The sequence below is a fragment of the Alligator mississippiensis genome, chromosome 5 (assembly GCF_030867095.1).
Source record: "Alligator mississippiensis isolate rAllMis1 chromosome 5, rAllMis1, whole genome shotgun sequence".
NCBI lineage: Eukaryota > Metazoa > Chordata > Crocodylia > Alligatoridae > Alligator > Alligator mississippiensis.
Genome location: NC_081828.1, coordinates 23,625,807 through 23,648,640, shown reverse-complemented (window position 1 = coordinate 23,648,640; position 22,834 = coordinate 23,625,807). Strand labels below are relative to the sequence as shown.

General features: G+C 39.6%; 1 protein-coding gene across 5 annotated transcripts in view; it reads left to right on the top strand.

Moving 5' to 3' along the window:
* Positions 1 to 22,834, top strand: part of ZZZ3 (zinc finger ZZ-type containing 3) — a 114,399-nt gene that overhangs the window by 65,205 nt on the left and 26,360 nt on the right. The gene's annotated exons all lie outside the window — the stretch shown is intronic.

Here is a 22,834-nt window from a genome sequence, read left to right as displayed (position 1 = left end):
CTTTTGTGTATGTTCTCACTATTTAGTTGGATGTCTAAATTGCTCTCTGAGAACCGAAATGCCAACTATTAAGTGAAGATAGCATATAAACATAGTTATTGCTTGCAATAACATTTGACAGAAGCCGTGGTTTCCATAGATAATCACTGCCCTGGGGCATTATGAGGCACAAGGCACAGCTGATTGTCTCTAATCCTGCAGAAATTTGTCTGTATTATGATTATTGGAGTTGCACTTTTGTTATAATGAATTTCTCTTCAGTGTTGGATATAAATAAATTGTTTTGATTAGAGAAAGCTGCCAACTAGATTATAGTTTGCACAAATTATCATTGTTACAGCAGTGATTGTTGACATTATGGTACAGCACTTTCTCAATCTAAGTTTGTATGTGTGTGTATGTACACACACTTATTTTCAAGGATATTTTGTAGTCCATGAAAATAAGTATACAAATGATATGACCTGAACTATAAACAAAAGCTTCATTGCTTCCATTTTTATTTAATTTCCTTTTTAGTTAAATATGGAGCTCTACTTTAATTCTAATGATGTTAATACAAGGACAGTGGTTCTCAACTTTGGTTTATCAGGGGTGGAAGGATAAAAATGGACCAGATTTTGAGATTTATCCTTGGGCTTTTGCTGCTTCAGAATAAGCATTTCCCAAATCCACATTATGGTAGTAAAAAACTATACTTTGAAAGTAAATACTGAATAACAATCACTTGAATAGCCCTCGTAGAATGCACAGATGAAAACAAACAGTAGGTTCCTGCAGAGGGTAGTTTGAGGGCAACTGAAAATGCAGACAAATGCTAACTATTATATATAAGCAGTTGCTCTTTGAATTTGAATTGTTCAGCTTGGTTACCTGCTTGTGAGGCTCGTCAGGAACATTTGAAACTAGGTATTCTTACAAGCTTCTTATATTTTGTGGTTATAAGAAGTAACGATCTAGATGCAGACTCTTTAACACAGGGATGGGCAAAATGGGAGTTCCAGCCAGCAGCTGGATAGCATTATAGCTGTGATAGCACAAGGCCCTGTGGTTGCCATTGAGACCAGCCCCAGCCATGCTGGCAGGACGGTGCAGTAGGGCAGGGGCTGACAGAACAATACCAAAATATTGTGATTTACATTTTATTTTTCCTTCCTATGTATAATGTTGATTATTATAGTTCAAAAAATGTGGGTGGTTAATTTATATTTTTAAGAAAGCAAAGTCTGCCCTCCAATAGTATGCCATGATATCACCCTTTTTAAGAGCTTCGTATCCATTTTGCTGTTCATGGATGCAATTATGCTACCTTCTTATAAAGTCAATAGTTCAAAGGCAAATCGGATGTTTTGCATTGCATTTTTTCATATTCACATGGTTTCAAGTTTGAAAAGTTATCTGTTTTGTGAATTGGAATTCTTGAACAGTGAATGTCAATTCTATAAAATAAATGAATTTTAGAAAGTAAGACTTCTTTTAAAATGCATTAACTAAATGTTCTGCTTAGTCGTATGCAAAAAATTCCAGGGTTTCCATTATAGCTGGCATTCACTATAGCAGGCTTTTAGTTTTGCGTCTGATACTTTTGGCTTTATGTAGCAGGCTGGTCTTCTGTTTTGCAGTCTATAAAGGCATAAGATATAATGTTTCTCTACCCTTCAGTGCTTCCTGAATTAGACCCCTCTTTATAGATAACTGCTTCCTTTTCCTCTTATTTACCTTTAATTCCTTATTACAAACCAGTCCAGGCAGCCATTATACCATCTTGACAGATTTGAAGTAGTTTTCTCCAGAGCTAATACTTAATATCACTTCATGGTTCATTAAAGAATTTGTTTTGTTTTGTTTTTTTGATAGCCGTTTGTACCCTGGAAATGCCTCATCATTAGTACAATCTAATCTTAGTATTCCTAGTTTTTCTTGAATATTCTTGTTGCAACTTAGAACATAAACCCAAGTTGCACCTTTTTCATGGGGAGGGCAGACCTTATTCTTCTGTTTGATATTATCTGGGATTATCTTTGCCCTATTGCTTCTTTTTTTTAATGGCTACATAACTGAGAATTCAGTTGTCAAATTTTAACAACAGTCTTAGATCAAAATACCAAAATATATATTAAAGTGTGTTCATATGTCCAACAAATAGTCTTAAGTCTTATTTTCCAGGAAAGCAAGGCAGTGACATTTGTATTGTGTTCTTTCTGTTTATGAATACTATCAGATTAAAACAAAATCTGGGCATGAATATTTGTTAAAGAGGTTGGAAAACACTGGAGGAAAACTAAATACTACAAAAGTAGGATGACTCTGGAATATTATTAAATGTTTACAGAGGTGTAATGTCTCTAGGTCTCCAGCATGGTGAGCTCGTAAGTGCTGTAAGGCCTTATATAAATGATGGCCCTTCCCCAAGAGTAATCCATGATACTGTAAACAAATTATACAGCAGCACAGACATGCAAATAAACAGTAACAGGCCGATGTAGAGGTTAATATTAGTGTTTCATTTATGTATTTTGATTTTTTTTTCTCTTTTGTATAAGTTCTGCTTCATATGTTCCACTTTAAAAAAATTTACCTGGTATATAAAGTTTTTCTCTCATTTCCAATAGAGAGGCTTTTAAATTTTACAAGAACTTAAGCTGTTTTTTAAAATTTCACTGCATTTTCTCTTATCCATTTATTTAGTTTTTGGTTTTGTCCTCTCAATTCCTAATATAGCGCATTGGTGTAAGTTTTACTTACTATCATTTTCCATTCTTTCCATTTTTACTTTCCATTCTTTATTATCTTTGTAAGACTTTGTTTCCAGTATGTTTCTCATTTTTCCTTTCTTCTGTCTTTATGTTCTTTTTGTCATCTTTCTCTTCACTTAAAATCTCCTGTTTATGTCCATCTACTTTATGTAGAAGTCTTTTTGTTGTTGGAGGGGAGAAAGTTTGTTCAGATTTTTCTTTTACGATATCAAATGGCTCCAGACCAAAATTTGACTGAGTTGATATTTTTTTACATGTGGCTATACAACTTTGGCCTCGGTCCTGTAACCTAAGGTCACATTTGTAGGGACCACTCAGGCTTATACAGCATTCCACTGAGCTCCACAGAAGCCTGGATAGTTGTGAAAGCCTGGCAGAAGGCAGGGTAGATTTGCAATTTGTATGCCTCTAACAGAAGTTATGCTTAAGACATGATTAACTGGTTAAGTAGTGACCTGGCCACACGTTCATTCGATTAACGGTGTGGTAAAATGAGGGATAAGCTACGAAGTTACTACGCAAAATATGGGTACTAACGTTGTGGCTGGTTCCTGTCATGCCTTTAGTTGAATGTGTGGCCGGTGCTGCCAGTCTCTGGAGTACGCTGGAGCCTTTCAAGACTTCTGTGTGATCCAGAGACTAGGAAGTCCTGATTGGGGCTTCCAGCTGGAGGTGCACTATGTGTTCCCCCAGCTGGGAGCTCTGATCAGCTGATCTAGGCTTCCAGCCATGGTGGCACAGGAAGCCAAGCTTGTTACTTTCTGGTGCGAGGGGATCCTAGAATGGGGCTCCCCCTGCACCAGCAGCGTGGCACAGTGGGATTTGATGCTCCATCTCACAATTGGGTGGCATGGTAGGAAGCACAATTTTTGAGATCCTGGATTAGATCCCATAATGCACTTAATGTCCCCTGAGAGACTTAGATCCCATAATGCACTATGGCCCCTGAGAGACTTAATGTCTCTCAGGGGTCATAGACCAACTAAATCAAAGATCTGTAGCATAAGCTTTCACAAGCAGAGGACATAGAGGGTTGAAATTGAAAGAAAGAAAAGCAAACAACAAAATGTTTGATTACATTTCAGTTTATGGCCTGTCAGTGTGAAGTCCACCTGAAGCTAATGAGGCACCAGAGGCAACAGTCCACCTACAGACCAGTGATTTGCAGAAACAGGTCTAGATATTTTAATTACATTGCTTACAGCCATCATGAATATGTATAGTTCTGTTAAATTCATAACATTTTATGAACAAAAGGTTTACAGTGACATTCTCCTGTGGCTTGGCTCATGTACTTAAAAAGTCACAACAGTTTACCCTTAATAATTTAGATTAAAATAATTCTCTCTAAAATATCACCTTATTGCACTTATGATGCACAGATTTACCTTATAATTATTTACAGACTATTTTTAATCCATTTGAAGTATATACCTAAAATGATTTCATGGTAAGATAGCAGATGTTTTTGAAATTCCCTGTGGTGTTATTTTGCTTTCTCATCTTGATAATGGGTTTTAAAAATTCAGTCAGTTTTCACTAATATATTTATTACCATATTTACTCAAAACAAGATGCCTTCCTTCCCCCAATCAGCATGCTGAAGAAAGTGCCTCATCTTACATTTGCATACAAGGAAACTGCATTAAGTACATTGTGTCTCTTTGAATTGCTAAGAAAAGCAGCACGTGCTCAGTAATGGAGACCAACTAGGAAGTTGATTAAATGCAGCCAGTACTGAGCATGTCTATAAAAAAAACATCGCCCATATTGAGCAAACAAAGTGTTGGGAACCTAGAATCCCTCTGTCGCCCCATTTCAGCTTCTCCCATATGATTAGTGTGGCCCCACCCTCCATGAGGTGGGCCAGCCAAGTTGCCTTGCGCCTCATCTGTATATAAATTTTTGGAGGATCCCAGGACTTGTGCCAAGAACACTTGGTTCCAGTTCGTGAGTGGGGGGCTGATTAACACGTGGATCCTTTGTAGCGGGTATCTGGAGTACATGCATATTGAGCAGTGCTGAGCTGTGGGGGCATCATGGTTGAAATGCTGTCGGCTGCTGGGGCCCAGCCCAATGAACTATATATTGTCAACCGTGAGCCTTTTGGCTTTGGACTAATATGTATAGTTTGTCTTATATATAAATAGGTGCCAAGGTGCTGCTTAAAAGTGTGTTTGTGGAGTACCTGTTCTAAAAATTGCAGCAGTTTTAAAAAAAGGTAAAATGCATCCATTCTGGATGAACTAAGTTTATAGGTATTATATGCAAATTACTACAGCCATGTTTATTTCAGGGTAATTTTTTTTCAGATTTGCTCCTCACTTCCATGTGCTCAGGGAGAGCAGGGTCTAACGATAAGGAGCAGGGAATAGGTTGCAGGGGCAGAGGAAAAGGGAATTATCTAAGTCCCCAGATTTATTTTCCTTGCTATAGCAGTGGGAGGGGGATAAACCTCCAATAATTAGATTCTATGCCTTGAAAATTATATCAAATTATAAATTGTCTGTATATAGAATCTAATTAATCTAATCTTATATTTGAGCAAATTTGGTAGTTTAGTTTGAGTTTATATCAGCAAAACAAGAGTAAACCATTTTATGTATAGTATAATTCAGTGAGGGCCAGTCTTTTTGGCATGAGCTCCGTAACTTAAGCTTGCACCCTCCCTGGGTGCTATTCCTAGCCCCTTTCACTGCTTTCTGCTCCCTCCCCTGTTGCCCCTTGCCATATACAGAGGCTGCCCATGCCACTTATGGCATTTGTGCTAGGGGTTGACCACCTCAGTAAAATTGTATCCCTAAACCAAGTACTACAAATGTAGCAAATACAGAATTGTTTACATGTAATAAGTCCAGTGTAGTTTATGTATAAGGTAACTATTTGTTTTTGTTAGAGAATGCTACTATGTTAGTTAACATCTTCATTAATGTTGATTTACAAACTGTTTAATATATTTACTTGTACGGTACTTAAACAACCCCCCCCCCCCCCACACACAATTTTTCTGCCAGAATGGCTGTGCTTTCTCAAAGAGAGATAATGAAGTGACTGAAGCTCTGTTTCAGATGAAAGTATCAGCCCAGTTTTAACTGTGGTAGTACAATGGTATGTGGGTACAATAGATCTAAGGATCTGAAGCTTTCTTTTAATAGGAAATAAGTCCCTAATGTTTGTGGTGGAAAAATAATGTTCAGTCGTTAACTGAATAGAAGTCACTGCATTGTCACCACATTTTGCTGAGACTGCAAGTAGATGTCTTCATTCCTCTCCACCTGTTTGGACTTTTGTTAATTTGCAGAAGTCAAACTAGGGGGTCTTATGGTCAGCAGTGAAGCTGGCAAGAATCAGATCCATTTAATTATGTTGCTAGTTAGGAAGCATTGAGTACTAAGGAGACACATTGGAGTTATCCATTAAGACGACAAGACTTCATAATTGGAGGCTGGAGGAAAGCTGTAAGAGTGTAAATACTCCATTTGGTATTTAAAAGACTGAAATAACAGTATAACAGGGGACATACTTTAATCATTGCAGCCATGAGACTGCACTAAATGCTAGAGAAGTAGAGAACCCTTACTATTTGTCCACACAAGGGATACAGAGGGAAGGAGTGTGCTTATTTTTATTTCCAGGACCAAGGGTTTTTTGGAAGCAGAGGAGGGAATACTTAAATTTATTAGACAAATCTTGGTGAGGGACTCATTTTAAAAGATCTAGAGATGGTATCCATATATTAATCTTGTATCTCCCTGCTTTTCTTCAGCCCCTGGACAGTGGGAGTCCCTCCCTCCTCTGATTTTTTTTTGACTAGTTTGTTCAGTTGTCTGGCTCTTAGGAATCTATCAAAATGCCAATGCTTGTATATTAGATTAAGCAAGGGAATGCAGTCTCTATGTGTGCATATAAGAGCATGGGCACAGAATAAAAAGAAGGCTTTATGTACAAGATAGAAAAGAGAAGTGTGATATACAGAGATAGAAAAGTTAAAAAAGCAGAGAGAGAAATTTTAAGAGGCAGTGTTGGACAGAGAAGAGAGAGAAGCAAGCAACACAGGAAGAGGAAAAATGTTGTAGAGGAGGCAGGGGGAGAAAGGAAAAATGGAGTGATACTAGAGAGAATACAGTCAAACTAAAATGAAAGCAGTTTAGGGGTTTTTTTGATATTCCAATACTCACTATATATTAATCACTTTACTTACATTTCAGGAGGTATGGGCTTGAAGCATGCTTGAATACGTGTACTTTTTTTTAAACCTGTGATAGTGGTATTGATTAGGCTAATAAATGCTAAGTAAATGTGTGAAAAACCTCACTTCCCTTTCCTCTTAACATACATTTACCAGTGCAGCCTGGTAGAGAAAAAATAAAATCCTCTCTCTCAAGGGCATGTGGAGTTGGGGGAGAAAGATGAGAACAACTTTTGGCACTTATTGATTTGGAAATATATAAACCTTTCAAAGTACATAATCCATTTAAGATATTTAAATGGGAAGATGATAGAGAATTAGGTTCAAAGAATAATTTTGAAGGTATAAGATATGTCAGAGGTTAAAAGAAATGCAGTTGTTCAGAGGGAAAAATCAGTAGAATATTATGATGACCTCTATTAGGTCATGAGGTTTTTCCATTAAACCTGAAAGCAAAAAAGTATCTGATTTGGTATGCCATTTTCAACAATACCATGCATTAAGCGCTTCAGAAAAAGATGCCAGAAAATGTAATATGCAGTTGGGAGTAATCTCTTTAAAAATGTCCTTCTTACCTAGGGTACTTGCAAGGAGGGCAGGGACTTATACTCTCTATATGGGTATAAATAACTGTGTATAATTGGGATTCTACAAGTATAGCCATTTCAGGAAAGGCAGGGTAGAGATATACTTTATAGACTAACTGAATCAAAGATGCATAATGTTCATTTCAGGAAAGATAGACTTATTTCTAACAAAATAATTACAGTGAAAACATTTTCATGAAGCGTGTGTGCCAGTTTAAGCTTGACGGCTCATACAAATTAATCCTAGCTAACAAAAAAAAAAAAAATGGAATTCTTACTTTTGATGTAACTATTAATCTGGTTTGGTTTTGATGTAGATATTAATCTACTTTCTGATCCCATGCCATTCAGGAGCTGCTAAATTTGTAGCCTTGAGTTCCACAAGTAGCCTGAGTTTGCTTTACAGTAGGTCTAAGGATCAGGGCCCTTTTGTGCAGCGGGGTTAAGTTTGTACATTTCTAATATCTCTCATTTTAATTTTAATAGGAATAATCAACTGACTTTTAACTGTTCATTATTTCATCTCCTTTTGTATATTCTGTGTCTTATTCTTTTGGTCTTGAATAATATAGTTCAAGGTAAGACTGGACTATTGATTTGTATAACAACTCAGCCCAGGGACTAAATTCACATACTTTACCATGACTGTTTTTACTCATCAGTCCCTATTGCTACTCTTTTCCCCCCAATGTCCCCCCCCAAAAAGGCTTTGGACTCCATTAAGATGTTTACAACTGCAAGTCGCATCCATTTTAACTAGGTTGTAAATCTGTAGATGGGCATAGTGCAGTGTCTGAGAGATTAAGTTGTCTTTACTCTTAGAGCAAAAGTGTAGCCATGTTACTTTTTTGTTTACTGAAAATCTGTATACATGACTTATAGGAAATCCCAAATGGAACATCTGTGTTGCCAATCCTTGTAATTTTTTGTGGGTTGGAGAATTTAAGCTGCATCTAGAGCCTGTTTTGCAGTGACTTGAGCTCCTCCCCTTTTGTTGGAGGAAACCCCTCTGTGACTGGTTTCTTTTAAGTGGGAAATATTATTCACTCATTCAACAATGAATTAGTAGTAGTAATATGATTATTATTTCGTTTTTTTATATTGAAATAATAGATACAATCATATTTATTTGGGATCAGAATTTTTAATGAAGATGAAGAAATGATGTGTTTATTTAGTAGGTTGTCTATGTAGGCATTTGTAATACCCTTTATATCTTTTCTCAAGTACATGGATTTTGTAAGTATGAAAGCTAAGCCTACTATTGAAATCAAATTATATATTTTGGCTATTTTGTAATGAGATACACATTCTTTATACTTAGTCATAATATGTGTATCGTATTCTATGTATGGACAAGGTAAGTTTTATGTTTTCCTGTCTTTAAGTGTTTCAGTTTTACAAATAGGTCTGTAAAGTGACAATGTAAGTTGTTCAGTAGTCTTTAAAAGTCTTTTTGCTTTTGAAATATCAGTATATACTGATTATAGCCCAAGAATAGGACCAAGAAATTTGTTAATTCTAATCATGGAACTGCCATTGATGTAACGTAGTCCTGGTCGGGTCACTTAACTAATAACTCAGTTACTTCATCTGTAAACTGAGAATATCAAATGGGGAAAACATGATAGTCTTTGAAGCACTTCAAAGATAGAAAAGCATTTACATGTATTAAATGACTTTCTCTCTACCTCCTCTCCCCCCATTGGAAATTACCTGATACTTTTTAAGTGGGCTATAGGTTTGAATTATAAAAACTTTCAGAGGATAGTTGAGTACATTGTACATTGAAACAAATGGACAGTTTTAGTGGGAAACCAATGAGTTGCAACATAATAAACTGTGGGTTGTCCTGTCCACAAGTATAGGCTTCAAACAGTGCTACCTGCAGGTGCTAATTTTTTTTCAAGCCCAAGAATGATAATTTTTAATTCAGTCTCACTGAGGTAAAATAAATATGGCCTTTGTTTTTTTACCCTAAACTAAAGAAAGCCACCTTTCCATCAAACTTTTTTTCTTCCTTCTATGTGCTACTTTGTGCTCTTATCAGTCTCACACTGTCCCAACTTTCTTCCCCAATCTACTAATTAATATTGGATGTATCCTAGCTTTGGGCCAACTGGCACGGTTCCACATTTGCTATGCTATGTATAGCATGTAATGAAGATTTCATGCCTTACCTAGAAGCAAAGGTACTGTCTGTTCCAGAGCTGAAAACATGCAGCTGCTTTGGAGAGAAGTTTGATCTGATTTACATAGTGCCGTAGGAAGTCAATCTCATACTAGTTGCCATGGGATACATTTGAAATTCTAAGAACATTCATGTTTCTTTTTTTCTACATGAATTTGGAGGTCACTAATAGAATATATACAACACACTAATCCCTATTTTAGTCCAACAGTTACGAGATTTCTTTCGAGTTGCTTGAAAAACCCACCTCAAATTGATCTGTAAGGGCACTGACAGATGTGGGGAAAACCCCCTCAAAATAGCACTTTACCAGAAGAGGAACTATGCCAGTTTGACCCATCTCCTCAGTATCTGCATATATCACATGCTTCAGTGGGGCTTTTTGGTGCTTTCAATCAGCTATTAGATAAAAGTGCCAAAAAGCCCTGTTGAAGTGCATGATCTATACAGGCGCTGGTTGAGCTGGGTCAAACTAACACGGTTTCTCTTCTGGGTGTACACCGTACTTGGTATGGGGGTGCATCAAGCTGAAACTAAAGCACTGTTTTATTTTTTCCCCCAAACGTCTGTCAGCAGCCAAAATGAATAGAGAAGAGACTTGTGTTACTTGAGAGCCAGTAGATGGCAATAGAGCAGAGATTTAATTTAATATTCTGAAAAAATGAAAACAGGTTGTTTTGGGGTTACAATCCTCAGAAAAATACATTTCAAAACAAGCCATATTTTAAAATATATTTTGTAAATATATCTAACTATATTTTTGACAAACTGTTGTTACTCTTTCATTTAAAATCATATATACAGATGCACAGTAGGAAGAAATGGGATAATCAGTGTTTCAAATTGGATAAAACTGAAATTATTACTGTGCATTTGTTTAAAACCCTTGATCCCAAAATTGTTGATTGTTCTTAATGTAATGCAAACTATTGTTAGATAACCACTGAAAAGAATCATGGAGAGATGGAACATGTCAGGTATACAGCATGATATTGGGTGGAAAAAAAGATTTTTCTTTTTTTTATCACCAAAACGTATCCCTTCCAAAAGGTGAATTAAGACAGGATGTGGCTGACAGTATCACTCCTTTTTATAATGTCTCTCCTGAAAAGTACTCAAGCAGTTATTTCAGGAACCAGTACATAGAATACATAGTTTATTTCTACACACGTATCTATATTTTACTATTTAAAAATATCTCCTTTGGGTAATTATGCACATGCACACTCTCACTTGTAGGTAGGTCTAACAACCAATAAGCTTTAATTGGAGACTCTCTTCCATATTATTAGCCATAGAATATTCTCTAGTTCCTATGAGTACCTCTTTGCTAAGGGGATAAGCACGTTCCACTCCTTGGTTCCCTCTAAACACTTGACTAGAGACAGAGTTGCCTGCTTGTCTGTCCTAGTGGCTTGCAATACCAATTCTTCCTTCTTGTTTTTATTAATTAATTTGTTTGTTTATTACAGTTTCTAACCACCTTTGCCATTCTAGGAAGTCTGTTTTACAAGTTCTTTTTTTTACTTTGGGGTAGCCTGCAGCTCTCAGCTATTGCTTGTTATCTTTACCTCCTGCAGATCTCTCCCTTCTTTTGTGACAAACCCATGAAGCACCAGAATTTTATAGCTTTATCAAGAAAATCAGTTGGTTTGTTTGACTTAGCCTTTTATTGCCTTTGTCTCTTTATTGTACTCCTTCAGTGGAGTCAGAGGACATTCACTTTTTTTGGCCATTGTTCTTTTCTGGGCCTCTGGCTTGCCCTTCATGTGATGGTCTGATTCACGTTTCTGACAGCTGTATGTGATATTCATCTTCCTCAGGGACAGCCATATCTTCCTGTTTAAGGCAGAAACAGAATAGATGAGTTCTTTGGCTCTACATCCAGTCTGCAGTTCAGGGCTGCTTATCACCACACCTCGCATGATTACGCCTACTAGACTAACACTGTCAGAATTTATACCCTTGCCTGCTCCTTACCGAGATCTAGGTCTCCAACCTAAGGCAGATGGGGGAAGCCTTTGTCCTTCATTACGTAGTCATGACTATTTGCAAAGTGCCTCCATGAGGGAGATGAGACCCCTTGACCCAGATGGGATGGACAAGGCTCCTGAAGACCTGGGAAGTCCAAACCCACTACTATTTTCTGCCTTCAGAATTTCTCGGTACGAAGGATGCCTGCAGAAGCTTGGACAGGCTTAGAGATGGACACGTTGGTGCCACTGAGCACAACGTCTGTGGATCAGGGTATAAATGACCAAGAAACCAGTCCCACTCAGGATTCACTGAGACGAGACTCCTCAGTTTCCCTGATGGACAAGGGTCTAGCACTCTCACCAAAGACACTGGCAGTCCTCGAGTGCACTTACACACAGATGATGCTAGCAGTTGAGTGGACAATATCTTTCTCCTCATGATGCTAAGGCAGACTGTACCTGGCACTGATAGCCTTTGCAGACTCCTAGGAGCCTCATACCCCCTGGCAACATATTTGAGTAGCACAGTCCCCAGACCTGGTGCTGTCATGTGACATGGTCTTCCTGCTCTCCTCAGCACAGATTGCCTCTTGAGCTTTGGAAGAGCCCTTTTGTTCAGAGTGCAGGTCAAGTTTTTTCCAGTCTTCAGATCATCACTACACCCTATGCTACTATACTCAATGTTGACTTTAGGGCCAGCGGGGCAATCCATCCAATCTTTTGGCAGAATTGTCTGAGATACCCACTGTTGAAACCGCCGTGACCAGACTGGTATCAGATACTTCCATAATCTGTTCCCCCTCAGGCATTATGACTGTTCAGTCTCTGGACTAGAAATAAAAGCCTTTCTCTCCAGGTACCACCTCAAGTCAATTAATACCCTGACCAGATGTACTGGATGATTCATTGAACTGATTTCAAGAGATGCCACCTTTTTAAGGATTTCCCCAGAGAAGTCCCTGAAGAAGAAGTGGTGAGTCACACTCCTTAGTAGACTTGTGTTACCATTACCGGGATCTGCAAGGATGGCCTTACCCATAGAGGCAATTATGGATCCAGCTAACACAACATGGCAAACCTCTACATCTTTGCAACTCCAGTGCCAGGAGAGAAGATAAAAAAATAGTTTCCCCCAGAGATAACTGAGCACATACGTACTCACCATAACCATCATTCCCTCCTCCCCTCTCCAGATCTGGCATGCCTTTTGGCTGGGGAACATGCTGCTGTATGAAGCCACTGAATGATTTTGAAGTGCACCACCCAGGCGGTGTATCAGGGAACTGTATATCTATCTGGCAGCTGAAATGCTATAGTTTTTTAAATATTGTAAGCCTACTGCAGTTGGAAATGTTTTAGATGTTATATTGTCCACACCCTGGGAGACTGGACCAGTTTGGTAAAAGGATCATTTTCTCCACAAGCCTCCAATTCAGAATTGTTAAGTATCAGGCCCTCCTGGTTCATTAGAATTTCTGGGTCTATGAAAAGATAGCAGAACTGGTGAAAGTTCAAGTACCATTCATACGTGTTGCAAAAGATTGTATCAGCACTTATTGCTTCTGCAACACCATTGCAGACTTCTTTTTACCAATGGAACTGTTTACGTGGTGCAGCAGTTCCACTGGCACCCCCCCAGCCATATGTCAGTCACTCTTTAGCCCATAAGTTAGTGGGCAGGCATGTCATAAATTAGCCCCATGCCCTCCCTGAGTGCCATTACAATCTTCTTCCCCTGTCTGATCTACTGCTCTGCTTTCTGCTCCTTGTTTTTTCTGCCCCCGTGTTTCCTGCCCCCTGTACTGTGGCCTGTAGGTTGGCCATTTCTGGCATAGATAATCCACCCCTAAACAAATGTTTGATGATGCACTCCAAAAATGCAAACTGTTTGTTGCCCACCTGCAACTACAAAACCACAAGATCCCTTTTCGTCCTGCAAGAGCCCATCCTATCTTAGAGCAATGAGCCCTGTGTGGTTAGTGAATGGAATATGCGAGAGCCCAGCATCCCTGTGTGATGTTCCTGCAAGTGACATGTCCCAAGCAGTCTCCTAGAGGTCTTTCTGCACTGTCACCAAACATGTCAGAATGGAAGCCTGTTGGCAGGGGGATGTCAAATGGCAGAGTTGTCCTTCAGTCACTTTTTGCAAAGGGCAGTATCTAGGCCATTCCAGCCAAAAGAGCTGTTTTCTGGCTTGTGGGGCTCCTCACAGGGCCAAAAATTGGATCCAAAAACTGCCACCGATCATTCTGCTGCCAAATTTCTGGGCCTGTAGGGAGCCCCTCAGGCTGAGCCGTGTTATTTGTCCTGCAGAATTGGAAATTTGGTGGCAAGAGGAGAAGTGGCTGCTGTGGCTCTTGAAGTCACTACAAATAATGCTTCCACTGGCAAATTTCTGGCCTGATGTGGCCAGAGGAGTTTAACAGCCCTGGCCTAAGGGGACGTGAGACTCACCTCCGTATATGTGGGTACTGCTTTGGAGTCGCCCAACAGTGAGAATATGTGTGTGGATAATTGCCAAAAAGAAAAAAAAGAAACTACTTATCAATAACTGGAGTTCTTTGAGTACCTAGAGTTCTTACTCCTATGCACATTCAAATTCCTTTCTCCTCCTCCTCTTCCTCAGAGCCAGCTTGGTACAGGACTCTGCTGTTAAGAGGATATGGAGGAGCAGAAAATAGACACTGCAGTAGAGCTCAGGGTGTAAGGCACACCCACAAGTGAGAATTTGTATAAGGACAGTACACCTTGAAGAACTCTAGTTACTGGTAAGTAACCGTGGTGTACTTGTAATTAGACCACGGATGACATTTGACTAACTGTTCTGGGCCCCAGAGATGTCTGCATTCAAATGATAAGAAGCTGCTGTTGTCTTACTAAAACAATATTTTCAACAAACATTGCCTATCCCAAAGCCAGAGGCATCATATGCTCATACATATATCTACTGGCCAGATTTGGTAAATATTGTCTAATATTTTAAAGAGCCACAGCTCCTTTTGCTTTCATTAAGTTAGTACTAAGTAAGCAATTATGTTGTTAAATAGTGTTGAGAAAAGCTGAGTTTATTAGCTCTTGCTGATAAAAGTAGAAACTTTGCTTAAGATAAACACCTTCTGAAAAGCATAATTCATTTTTACTTGAGGCGAGATTCAAAGTAATATTACTCTCCCTAAGCTTTGGGCCTACAGCGATATTTGAAGATGCAAAATGGAGAGAGGCCTGTGCATCGAATCAGGGAAAACTCCTCAACTGAGGGATCATAGCATTTCCTCACCTGTTTAATTTTGGTGCGTCTAAATGATAGTATTAATTTTGAAAATACTGTGCTATTTGTCCTGCAGAAGTGGAAATTTGGTGGCAAGAGGAGAGGCGGCTGCTGTGGCTCTTGAAGTCACTGCAAATAATGCTTCCACTGGCAAATTTCTGGCCTGATGTGGCCAGAGGAGTTTAACAGCCCTGGCCTAAGGGGACTTGAGACTCACCTCCATATATGTGGGTGCTGCTTTGGAGTTGCCCAACAGTGAGAATATGTATGTGGATAATTACCACAAAGAAATATATGTGATATTCTTATATATTCTTCTTACCTACTATGACCAGGTAAGAAGTATACCCTTGTCAGTGAGGTTTAGCATAAATTCAGAAACTAGTTTGAGGTATAATTTATACTGAGAACAAACCTAAAATATGCATAGTAAGATCCTTTAACCAAATTTATTTTAAAATGGCTATTAAAACTGTACACACATTACATACAGGGCCAGATTAATCCTTTAGTGGGCCTAGGCAAACAAATTTGTGGGCCCCTACTTTTTCACTCAATAATTATAATATTGTAAAATAAGCACAACTGGGCTGCATCTTCACTTAGGGCCCTAGACATGTGCCTAGTTTGTCTATGTGTTAATCTGGCCCAGGTTACATATGGCTTTGCAGAAAAGCACTTAAACCTATATTTAACTTTTGTCTTATACTGATTTAAGGTAGTCCTTAAGGAAGGATTTTTCATGGAAAGCAGAGGCTGTTGACAATGCTTGTGCTTTGTAACTTTAGATGTGAATCCCTTGGATTGGGGAACTTCACATCTGAAGACCTGTGACTAAAGGCTATAAGTGTAAGAGTGATGTTGTAGCCAGCATTGGCACCCCCGCCCTCCACCTGGTTTGGAGTGTGTTCTGTAGAGTATAGAAGCCATAAGCGTGTAAGAGTGATGTTGTAGCCATCATAGTCTAGAAATTGTGCAAAGCAGGGATTTCTTAGGGTGATATCTTTTACTGGACCAACTATGTAATTGGGATGAAGTTAGACAAGCTCAGGTCAAATCTGAAGAAGAATGTCCTGATTTGAAAGCTTGTCTAGTTTCATCTCAACTACATAGTTGATCCAATAAAAGATATCACCCTAAAAAATCCTTGCCTCTCGCAGGATTTATAGAGGAAGGTAAGCAAAGTCTAATAATTATGCTGCTGAATATAACAGGAAATGTGTAAAGATGGTTTCTCTCCACTCTTCATAGACTGAGTTTCAGACCAGTTCAGCTTGCCTAAATTAATGACTCTAACGATTCTTTTTGTTTAAAGGATCCCTCATGTTCCTGTTCATGAGGCATTTTTATATGCTATATTCTATATTTTTATATGATATGCGCAGGTAACATTTTGCTTCCTGGCAAGAAAGTGATACAGATCTGTAGCATGTGGTATCAAATCTGTGAGAGGTAGAAGGGAAAAAAATAGTTTAGGACAGTTGTTTTACTCAAGTATATGATGCGTCACACTCCAGTTGGCTATCTGCTGTGAGCGGAGGCCAAAGCAGCCAAGGAAGGATTTAAAATTGTAGATTGATTAGGAATGCAACACTCTTAACCCTTTCTCTTGCAGTCAAGGCATTTGACATATATTTTCATCTATGAAGCCTATGCAACATCTGTTGTGACCTTTAGAGGGGAGATTGATGGCAGAGATGGGCTGGACAGAATGGGGGATCAAGGGAAAGGAAAAATTAATGGGAGCCATAAGAGCATGTCAGCGTATACACAGTTCCAAGTTGCATATGTGTTATTCTTTATAGTGAATAATTGAACAGACATCATACCACATAGTGTATTTTCAAAAAACACTGGTTTCTTTCTAAAATAAACAAATGTCTGCTTTTTAATATTGAGTATGTCTAGCATAAGGGAAGATGAGGACATTAATTATGAAATAAGTATTATCAGTACAAAAATTATTTCTTTACTTGAATGCTCTACTTTAAAAGTACAATTTAATCCATTTCAGACATAAAGGACTTGACATTTCTATTTTAAATATAATTTTCTGATCTGTAATTAACCTAATATAGGCTTATTTTAGATTTAGTCATTTCATCTATACTTGGGCCAAAAATTAAAGTGCTTACTTATTCACTTAATAATATAGATTAGGTTCACTTGGAAAGGGTGTTAATATTTTTGAAAAATATTGTAACATGAAACCTGCTATTAGAGTTTTTGAACTGAGAAGGTCCTAGTGTTAAGAATCTCACTGAGTTTGAATGTCAGTTTATTGACTGATTTAAGTAGCATTCATTATATCTGCTATCTGCAAGTGTGTTGTGAGGTTAAAAAAAACATAATACGGGGAATTGTTTGTGCTGGTAAATCAATACTCCCATTCCGAAGCATTCAAAATTGGCTTAAATATCACAAGAATTTTAAAAAATTAGGTTCTTTTAATTTGCCTTTTGATTTTTGAATTTTTGGGGTACCCATTTTCAAACTTCTGTTAGGTACTGTGATACCAAGAACCTCTACCCCTTTTCTCAGTTTCCTTCCTTCTTTCCTTGACAGCTCTCATTTTCATGTAATAAGAGGCCTCTGGTAGCCCAGGACTTAATCAGAAAACAGAAGTTTAGAAATTAAATTATACTTCCCCCTGTTGAATATTCATAATCTCCAGATAGGAGCAGACTTTAGTAGAAACTGAAAACTTTCCTGGGAAATATATTTATCTGAATAATTTGCTTGGTAAGCCTTTATTTTGTTTAAGGCATTTCATGATATAGCTGCATGACTAAAGATTTTCAGATGTGAAGTTCCCTAAATTCTTCTCTTGATATCCTCTTAATGCTCTGGTTTTCATACATAAAAGAGGGGGATCATTTGCAAATCAATGATCTTTCAGTCCTTGTTGAGCCAGTTATGCATATGATCAGATTTTAATATTGGTTGGGGGAAGCTGTTATAGAGATTTCTAGTTTCTTTAGGACAAATCCATATTAAATTGACTCAAACTCCTCCTTTGTTAATGCCTTGACTTGTAGCCAGGAATTAGCGTACTTTTAAAATAATGTGCTACTTGGAGTAATTTTGAGTAACTTTTTTCTTAAATATTTTCATAGTTGGTAGTTGGTAGGGTCGGAAGGGACCTGAGATCATCTAGTCCGACCCCCTGCTGTGGCAGGAAAGAGTACTGGGGTCAAACGACCCTGGCCAGATGTTCCTCCAGCATCCTTTTAAAGACCCCCAGGATAGGAGCCAGCACCACTCCCCTTGGAAGTTGGTTCCAGGTCCTAGCTGCCCTGTGAAATAGCGCCTCCTAATGTCTAGCCTGAAACTACCCTCCGCTAGCTTGTGTCTGTTGTTCCTTGTAACTCCTGGGAGTGCTCGGGGGAACAGTGACTCTCCCACTGCCTGCTGGTCCCCCTTGACTAGTTTGTAGACTGCCACTAGATCCCCTCTCAGCCTTCTCTTTTGGAGGCTGAACAGGTTCAGGTCCCTCAGCCTCTCCTCGTAGGGCCTGCCCTGCTGACCCCTGATCATGCGGGTGGCCCTCCATTGGACCCTCTCCATATTGGCCACATCCCTCCTGAAGTGCAGCGCCCAGAACTGGAGGCAGTACTCCAGCTGCGGCCTGACCAGTGTCACATAGAGGGGGAGGATCACCTCCTTGGACTTGCTCGAGATACATCTGTGGATGCATGACAAGGTGCGGTTGGCCTTCCTGACCACATCCCCACACTGTCGGCCCATGTTCATTGTGGCATCAACGATGACTCCAAGATCCTTTTCTGATTCAACACTGGCAAGAAGGGAGTTCCCCAGCCTGTAGGTGTGCCACTGGTTCTTCCTCCCCAGGTGCATTACCCTGCGCTTGTCAGTGCTGAACCCCATCCTGTTCTCTTCGGCCCACCCCTGTAACCTGTCTAGATCCGCTTACCGCTTGTTATCAGACCTTTTACTGTAATTCTCAACTAGGGTCCCTTGAGATCCTTTCAAGGGTGCCACACAGTTAGGTTTACACACATGATGCACAAGATAAACCCAAATATTTAAAATAGAAATCCATAGTTGTGGTCCTTCTGAGTTCTTTGCAATAGAAAAATGCTCTATTATTTTTCTTTAGGCTAGGGGATTTCAACCTTTTTTAATAAGTGTACCCCAGTGGCCAGACACAAACTGGGGTGTGGGGGGTTGCATGTGGCTGGATGTGAACCAGCAGCAGTGGGTAGCAGTGGTGGCCGCCGCACGGGAGTTGCTTTCCCCCCCCCACCACAACCACCACGTTCAGTGCCTGTGAGGCCTGCAGAGGGGCACTGCTGCCCTCACCCGCCCTCCCTCAGCCCTGCTCCTGGGAAGTGGCGGCGCAGGGTGGTGGCTCTCCATCCCTGCCCACCCATGTATCCCCCAGTGCCTTCCTAAGTACCCCCAGGGGTACACTTATCCCCACTTGAAAACCCCTGCTTTAGGTAAACAATGAATGAAAACTAAGAGCTGACATTTTCCCAAGGGTGCCCTCAAGTCTTAACAGGTTGAGAACCACTGCTCTAGTGCCAGACAACAGCTTTTACCACCACTGCTCCTAGCTGTATGGCCACAGCACTGTACAAGCAAAGCTTCCCCACAGCCACCTGCCCCAAATACCCCTCTGAACAAGTTAATCTCTAAAGTACCACTCTGCCTTGCCTTCTGTCTGATTTCAGACTAACTCAGAGGTGGGCAATTAGTTGGGCTGGAGGGCCAGTTAATGGGTTTTAGTGAGTTGCTGAGGGCCACACACGCACACTTCCTTTCCTGGCAGGCAGTACGGTGGTTCTGGGTTCTGCAAGTGCCACATGCTGCTGAGCAGGCAGGGCTGCTTTGTCCAGCATGACCCACAGCACCAAAGGACGGAGCCACTGCATTGTCTGCCAGCAAGTGGTGGTCCAAGCGCAGCTCACCTGGGGCCTGCCACATCATGCCACCACCCACCCTGTCTGCCTGCAGGCTAGATAAAAAAATCAATTAACAAGCCGTATCCAGCCCACAGGTAGTATTTTACCTACCCCAGGACTAACTTGTTCTATAAGACAGTGAAAGACATGTCACATTTACCACACTAGCAGTTGAGGTATACTGGCACAGACTTCTAGGATTTTTCCAAGTAGCCTGCAGTATTTGTGCATAAATTTAGCCCTGGACATTTTTATCCTGGAAGTCTCGCAATATAAATTTACAAATATTAACTACATAATTTTCTTCTCTGAAGTTGCATAAAGTAATTTTACATTGTGATTGATCACAATGACTGTTTTGTTTATGTTTCTTCTGAAAAACAGCTGTTTAAACGGTCTAGTGAAAACATTTCAAGACATTCAGGAGTGGGGAAGCTGTTTGAAATCTTAATAAAAACTGTGTTTGGAATTTTGTGTTTTTAGTTTTTCATGTGTGAACAGTCATGAAAGTGAAGAATTAAAAGAACGGCTCAGAGCTGCAAGTAATGGTGGTAGCAAACTTGTTATAGTTTTGATAATACAGTGTAATCTTAACCAGTAGCACCTGTAAATCCAGTCCTAAATTGGTCTGAAGCAGAGATTAGCTGCACACACAATTGTTGTCCAGTGATCTGAATGCCAGAAGTTGACTAAGTGTAGCACTTAAGAGGGGCCCATTCTTGTGCTAACGAAAGTCAGCGGGAATGCTCCCACAGACTTTCATGGGCATTGGGTGAAGACCATACGCAAGTGTTTTGTGCAGATTTCATAACTGCATTTGATGGAATCATGCAGTTATGGCCAGTAGAGGGAGGAAGAACTTGAGTCATCTTTCTTTTCTTTCTGAAATTAACAGGGTAACACATAGATTTATTTAATGGAATCTGGAGTATTGCTCATTTAAGTAATATTTTGGTTTTCAGGCATATTGCTTGGTATATACAGAAAAAAACACTCTTTCCCCCAAAATAAAATAGTGTCTTATTGCATTGAACATAAGAGGTGCCATACTAGGTCAGAGCAGTGGTCCATCTAGCCTTGTATCCTGTTTCTGACAGTGGCAAAGGTGGATTTTAGAGGGAGAACACTGAACCAGGGGGATATATTCATTACCTTCCCTGGCGTCTAATGTTACTGGTTTAGAGATGCCAGAGGAAACATTTCTAACCATTTTGTTCAACAGCTATTAATAGATCTATCGTCTATGAATTTGTCTAGTGCCTTTTTTTTAACCTGGTTTATACTGTCTGCCCCCACTACCACCTGTGACAATGAATTCCGTAAGTCAATTATGTGCTGCCTAACGAAGCACTTTCTCTTGTTACTTTTAAAACGCTCTCCTACTAAGTTCAGTCAGTGCTAACTCATCTAGTATTCTGGGAGCTGGCAAATAAGTGTTCCCTGTTCACTTTGTCCATACCCTTAGTGATTTCATAGACCTCTATCATATTCCTGCTTGGCCTTCTCCTTTCCAGACTAAAGAATCTTAGACTGCTTAGTCTCTCCTGGTATGACAGCTGCTCCGTAACCCTGATTTTGGTTGCCTTTCTCTACGTTTTCCAGTTCTGCTACATCTTTTTTGAGATGCAGAGACCAGAACTACACGGTATTCAAGATGTGGGCGCACCATGAATTTGTATAATGGCATAATGATGTTCTTCATTTTCCCTTCTTACAGTGCCCAAATTTTATTGGCTTTTTGGTCACTGCTGCACACTGAGCTGATGTTTTTTGGACAACTCTCTACAGTGACTCCAAGGTCTCTTCATGAGTTGTAACAGGATTGTTGTGTAGGTATAGTTGAGGTTCTTTTTCTCCAAGTATATTACCTTGCATTTGTTGAGACTGAAGTTCATCTGCCATTTTTTTGTGCACTTACTTAGCTTGGTGAGATCTTTCTGTAGCTCCTCTCTTGTCAGCTTGGGATTTAACTACCTGGAATAATTTAGTGTCACCTGCAGACTTTGCGATTCTAATATGCACCACCATTTCCAGATCATTAATGAAAATGTTGAATAAAATTGAGTCCAGCACAGATCTCCTTGGGATCCCATTTTTGATCTCCCTCCCTGAGAAGTGACCATTTAGCCCTACACTTTGTTTCCTACCTTTCAGCCAGCTCTCAGTTCACAAAAGAACCTCCTCTCCAATCCTGTGGCAGTGCAGTTTTTAAAAAAGCCTTTGTTGAGGGACATTCCCCAAAGTTCTTCGAAAGCCCAAATATATTATTTTAGCTGCGTACCCCTTGTTCCACATGCTTGTTAACACCCTCAAGTAACTCCAGTGAATTGGTGAGGCAGGATTTTCCTTTACAAAAATTGCTGCTTCTTCCCCAGCAAATCATATTTGTCCATGTGACTGCTGATTTATTTTTTTATGGATTCTACCAACTTGCCAGGGATGCAAGTGAGACTCAGTGATCTGTAGTTCTCAGGATCACCTCTTGAATCTTTCTTGTAGATGGGTGTTATGTTGACAAACTGCTAGTCTGTTTGAAATTATAGTTTACATGCTATTGCAGGTTTGCAATTTCACCTTTGAGTTCCTTCAGCACTCTCAGGTGAATGCCGTCTGGTCACCATAATGTATTAGTATTACATTTATTAATTTGTTCTCATTTCTTCTGGTATCACTTCAGTGTGATCCACCTCTTCAGACCTGTCTACTAGGAAGGATTGATCTGGCATGGGAATTTGCTTAGTATCTTCTGTAGTAAAAACAGATGCAGAGAATTCACTTAACTTCTCTGCTATGACCTTATCATCCTTGAGTGCACCTTTTACACCTTGGTCATGTAATGGTCCCACTGATTCACTGGCTTCATGCTTCTGATGTGTTAAAAAAAGTTTTTATTATTAACTTCAACATCTTTTGCTAGATGATCCTCAAATTCTTTTTCA